Source organism: Cervus canadensis, chromosome 3 (genome assembly GCF_019320065.1).
Source record: "Cervus canadensis isolate Bull #8, Minnesota chromosome 3, ASM1932006v1, whole genome shotgun sequence".
NCBI lineage: Eukaryota > Metazoa > Chordata > Mammalia > Artiodactyla > Cervidae > Cervus > Cervus canadensis.
The window spans coordinates 67649574-67656026 of NC_057388.1; positions in this window are offsets into that span (position 1 = coordinate 67649574).

Below are 6453 nucleotides of genomic sequence, written 5' to 3' on the forward strand. Positions count from 1 at the left end.
TGTAACAGTCTGTCTGGGTGCAAGGATTCATATGAGGAAGTAATGGGAAATGCAGCTGGAAAAGAAGATTGAGAGAGACCAACTATGAGGGAAATGACTGCAAGGCTATACTGTGATTAGACTCAGGCTGTTAGAAAGGAGATTTGAAATAATTAGGCAGTGTTTCAGAAAGAGTGACCAGGCAGTCACATGGCAGATGCCTGGAGAAGGAGAGTAACTAGATTTCTGAAGCTCAGGAAGAAGGCTTCAGTGGTTGTCATGTGTGGAGTGAGAGAGGTCTGGATTCAGGTGATAGCAATGGGTATGAAAAGAAGGTATTTAGAAGGAAAGAAAAGAGAGTATATGGCAAGTGACTCATAATAATATTAACAATGATAATAGCTAACATTTATTCTTCTATTCATTTCTACAAATGTCACTATACTAGGCACAGTTCTGGGCCCAGAGTATATACCAATGAACCAGAGAGTCAGCCCGCTTTCCTTGTGGAATTTACATGCCAATAGACAAGATGTATACTAAATAAATAACAGATACACATTTAACAGATAAACAAATGAAATATAATTTCAGCTGGGTAATTTGTTCAATAAAGATTTATAAAAGAGGGTTAAGGAGCTAGATAGTGAGGGGGTGAGGAAATTAGGTCAGAGTAGGTGTCTCTGGAGATGAGATATTTGAATGAAGTTGGGGACCAGGTGAATAACTCAGAAAAGCATTCCAGGCAGAGAGGGCAGGAAGTGCAAAGGCCCTGAGGCAGCTGTATTCTCCCTGTGATCCAAATAGTACAGCCAGTGTTAGCAGAGTGACAAGGAGGAGAGTGGGGGTGAGGCTAACAGACCCAGGGGCTGAATGGTAAAGGACCCTGCCGGCCATGGTGAGTACTTTACATTGTATTCTAAATGATAGGAAGTTTTCTAAATGATTGGAAAGTTTTGAGACCTGAGATATGATTTACATTTGTAAAAGATCGTGCTGACTGCTTCAAGGAAATTGACAAGGTGGAACAAGAGTAGAGGCAGGAGACCTTTTAGGAGGTAGTTACAATAACCCAGGTTGCTGGAAGCTGTGCCTAGTGGTGGAAGTGATGAGAAGCAGTAGGACTGGGAATATGTTTGGAAGGCAGAATGAACAGGACTTGGTGATGGATTGTATGGAGTAAAGAAGGAGAGAAATTAAGAAGATACCGCTGAGAAGTTTTCTGCTCTTAGATTCCTTAAAACTTTTTTCAGGGTAGGGATTTTTTTGAATCTTTGACTTTACTACATTCCAATCGTGTAATTCATCAATAATGCCTCCCAAACACCAATCTTGAATATGTCCTTCCCCGCAGCCACAATGCCCATTCCCTTCTTGTACTATTGCAAATTCCTGCTAGCTGCCCTGCTTCTGCTCTTGCCTCAGGTTCCCTGACCAGCACTTATGTAGAGAATCTATGGATTTGATTGGCCTTTGCTTAAAAACCCTTTACTACTATAGATTCTTGGAATAAGAAGCATTTAGAACAAAATCCAAACTTCTCAGCCAGGCTTACAAAATCTTACATAACCTGCTCTCCTGTAGCTTTGCTGACTTATCTCATACTTATCTCATACACTGCCTTGCTCATCACCCTCCCAGTCACTTCTGGTTTCTCAGGCACAGCATGCTCTTGCTTTTTATTCCCTCTGACAGGACTATAAGCTTTCTCTTTGTACCTTCAGGGTCCAATACTTCTTAATATTAAGCTCTCAGCTTAAATTTTACCTCTGCAGTCAGCCTTCTTGATCACTCAAGTCATTTTTCACTTTGAAAGGAAGGGTCTAATATCCTTTCCCAGGAATCTGCACTGGCCTAAAATGACTTGCTTGACCAACAGAATGCAGTGAAAGCGACACTGTAGGACTTCTGAAGCTAGTTTCCTTGCAACATCTGCCTGGGCCTCTTGGAACATGAAGGAGTCTTTTGGGCCTAGAAAAGAAAACAACAGTCTCAAAGGCCCTTGCTGAATCACCTAACTGCAGAGAAAACAAAACAGAACTTTAGTTCCGCCCTGATGTTCCAGGCCAGTTGCATCTATCTGGGACTTATCACCCCCTGTCCAGAAACCTTCCACCCCCTACACCTGCCCAGAAGACTTATCACCCCCTGCCCAACTACAAATGCCATCTCAACTAAAGAATACTCAAAATATCCCGCCTGATTATCCCTTATCGGCTTCCTTATCGCTTCCAGAAACCTCCCTATAAATATGGAGCCTCCCTGATCCCTCTCGGTGCTCAGCGTGGTCGTTAGGCTGACTGTGACCCCTCCGTGCCTGAATAAAGGTAACCTACTTCTGATGAGGTCATCTTTCCTTTTCTGCCTCGGCTGGAACTTAAAGAACATCCCCGCCTGGAGCCCTGAGCTGCCACGTAAGAAGCCTGGCTTCCTTGGACACTGCCGTAAGGGGCAGGCTACGTTCAGGCTCTCCAGTCAACAGTCCCAGCCTCCCAGCCAGCCCCCGCAGACACCACATATCTGTAAAAGACCAACCATCAGCTGAATACCACACAGACAACTCCATGTGGAGAAGACACTCAACCGAGCCCTCCCTGAATTTCTTACCCACGAGACTATTAGATAATAAAATGGTGGTTTTATTAAGCCACTAAGCTTTATAAAAGATTGTCATACACACGTAATAGATACCTGGAACATTATCACAATATTTCAGTTCCTTGTATAACATTTATCACTATCTGATGGTTTTCTTATTTAGTTACTCTATGTGTCTATCTATCTATCTATTCACCATCTACTTATCTGTGATCTAGCTATTTACCATCTATTTTTCCTCCTCTTCCCTGGTGACTTCCCTGGTAGGCTTTCCTGGTGGCTCAGCTGGTAAAGAATCAGCTTGCAATGTAAGAGACCTGGATTTGATCCCTGGGTTGGGAAGATCCCCTGGAGAAGGGAATGGCTATCCACTCCAGTGTTCTGGCCTGCAGAATTCCATGGACTGTATAATCCATGGGGTTGCAGAGAGTCAGACACAACTGAGGGACTTTCACTCACTTGCCTTCACTAGAATATCAGCTTAAGGAGAGCAGGGACCTTGTCTGTCTTATTTATTGCCATATCTTTAGCACCTAAATTGGCACCTGTACACAGATAGGTGCTCCATAAACATAGTTGAACAAATTAAATCTCTGCATTTCTGAATATCTATCTCTAAAGGACAGCAAGGGTGAAGTGAATACAACATACACATATACTTATACATATAAACGCACAAAAGAAAATCTAGATAAATATCTCCAAATAGTATCCTCCAGGTTCCCAGAGCTGGCAAAAGGCAAAGCCTAGGTTTAAAAACAGATAGTTTGCTTTTCTATCTGTACTCTTAAATTATACGCTCTCTCCATTGGAAAAAACAAACAAACAAGAGACAGGTAACAGCTAATCCTATTTGCAAGTTCATATACTTTGATAGATAGAACTGGAAAGCGAGAGAAGGAGGGAGACTAGAAGGCAAGGAGAACCATAGCATTTGTCTCAAACCCTCACATTTTCATTTCTAATTATCATTTCTGGGGCAGACAATTACTATGGATTTTAAAACAGCAATTGATTATTATATCCAATTTCTAAATTATGTCATTAATTTAAACAGATTTTGGCTTTCTGATAGTTTTCTCAGTAAATAATCATATTAATGATGAAAATGTGAATTTTCAGATTTTCCTGTTTACTGATAATTTCTGTTTCTTTTCTTATTGCTTTCATTAAAATTCCAAAAATAATATTCAATAATAGTAGTGGTAGCAAAGATCTCTCCTATTCTTGATTTGAAATTCCCTCATTTAATAAAACATTTGCTTCCTTTTTTCTTTTTTTTGGTACAGTCTTCTTCAATTTTAAGAACTGTATATTTCTTTTATTCTTTTAAAAAAATGTTTTTTAAAACAAAGGATGGTTCTTGAAATGACCCAAATATCTTTTTAGCATCTATTAATCAAGGAGTTTTTATTTTACTGATTTCTTCATACCGTATCATCCTTACATTCTAAATTCTATTTTATCATCACTACTATTCTTTGATATGATAATATTCTATTTTGAAATCCCATAGTTTTATTCATAAGTGAAATAGTTCTGTTTCCATATTTATGCTCTATCTTTTAAAGATTTTAATATTAAGATTTTGCTAGAGTCCTGTGGTCTGGAATGCTTTAATTAAATATTGAAATGGTTTTCCCTTAAAGATTAGATAGAACTCAGCTATACAAACCTAGTTTCAATTTTTAAAAAAATAAATATTGCATTGTTCACATCTCTATTGGTCTGTTCACATTTTGTATTGCTTCTTCAATCACTTCTAGTAGACTTCTTTAACTAAAAAATTGTTTCCCTTAGATTTTTAAATTTATTACCTTACACTTACATATACTATTATCTTTTAATTTATATAATCTCTTCAGCATCCAGGATTCAGTCTCACGTTCTCATTTCTCACATAGTGTATATTTGTTCTTTTTATCCTCAATCAGACTTGCCAGAAGATTATTTTATTATTTTTCCCATAGAACCAACTTTTGGTTTTACTTTTCCTTTCTACCATTTTTTGTTTTCTATTTTGTTGATTTCTGCTTTTATCTTTATCATTTACCATATTCTAGTTTCTTCTGTTTTATTTGGTTTTTCTTTTTCTAACTTCTTATGGTTGAAAAATTATTTAATTTCCTTATTTTTTTCTAAAAATTTTGGAACTCTAAAATTTCCTTAGACTAGAAATGTATCTGTGCTAATAGTCTTTTCTATGAGCTGTTTATACTTTACCTCTTTATAGAAAATATGTAATTTTACTTTATTTTTGATCCAGGGGTTATTTCTTTGCTTTCTTTCCTTCCCAAATTAATTTGGAAGCTCAGCTTTGTTTTTCTTTTCTTCTACTGCATAGCTTTCCTTCTTATCTGTCAGGATTGAACTTTCATTTCTCTATTAATATATCAAAATGCTATTAATGACATCTCTCTTCAAGGTGTTTTACTTCTTCATTCATCTAAACCCTACTTCCATTTTCATGCTTGGACTTCTCTTAATGCTTACAAGAGCAGAGACAAGAAAGAATTGTGAGTTGATATATTAAGCCCACAGCAATTGTCGGCCTTAGAAATGCTAAATTAGATTATGAAAAAGTGAGGATGAGAGAGTGCTTTATTCCCTATAGTGACAGTTATCTATATAAGTTGAAAAAGAAAGTTTTAACATATGTGTAAAAAAATTATAAAATTTTATTGAGAGATATAATACAAGTTCTGAAAACATGAAGAGGTATACTATACTTCTCAAATTAATAAATGAATTTATTGTAGTTTCTATCATATCTTATTTCCTTAAATAACCACAATACTGTTTCAACTAGCAGAAAAAACAGTAGTTCTTTCATATTATCTAATACCCAGCCTAATTTCTTCAACTGACCCTAAAGTATCCTTTACAACTGATTCATCCAAAGTGTGACCCAATAAAAATCACTTATTTCATCTGCTCATTATGTCTCTTGAATCTCTTTTAATCCTCAGTAGTATCCCCACACCATTTTTCCATGGTAGTGATCTGCTGGAGAGACTGGCCAGTTGAATCACAGAATGTCCCACCTACTGGTTTATTTCCTTATAGCTTTCCTTATTGTCCCTGTGTTCTCTGTAAACTGAAATTAGATCTAAAGGTTTGATTAGATTTAGGCTAAGTATTGGGCAAGAAGATTTCACAGGGGTCACACCCACCATATGGAGAGGGGGGGCAGATAATGTCTGGTATCCACTATTACTGGTTCTAGGATTATGTATTGGGTCAAGGTGGCAATAACCTCATCCTATACTATAAAGCTGTGTTTCCCAGCTGTGATCAGTATGTTATTTGTGAACTGATATTCTGGCAACATTTAAACATACAGTTCTCCATTCACCTTCTCCCCAGTTGCTTTGGCATCTACTGATAATCTTAACCTGAATTAATTTTTTCATCATGTGTTGAAAAATGGCAAAACTTTTATTATTTGTACAACATTTATTACCTGGAATTCTTCTCTAAGACCTGTCCCTCTTCATTAATGTGATCCCTATACAGGTATCTCCTGCTTTTTGAAAATTCACTTTAAGCCACTTCACTTTTATAATAGATCTATAATGGTACCTGTTTTGACTAATAGAAAGAGATCTGAAGAGGATTTTTGCCTTTAGGGAAAAAGTGAAAAATGAAAACACTTTTAGTGTATTTCACAGCCAGTGGTTACAGAGACAGTGCACACCCTGAGCAGTGAACCCGGCATCACCAAGCTCCTTCTCTTGGAACCACAGTCAGTATCTCACCATTAGGCCACTTTAGCTTTGAACTGTGTCTGTGAGCACCTGAGCTTGATCTTGATTTATTTTGTGCACTCATTAGCAAGATGTATCCTTAAGTAATTGCTTCTCCACCCTATGCCAT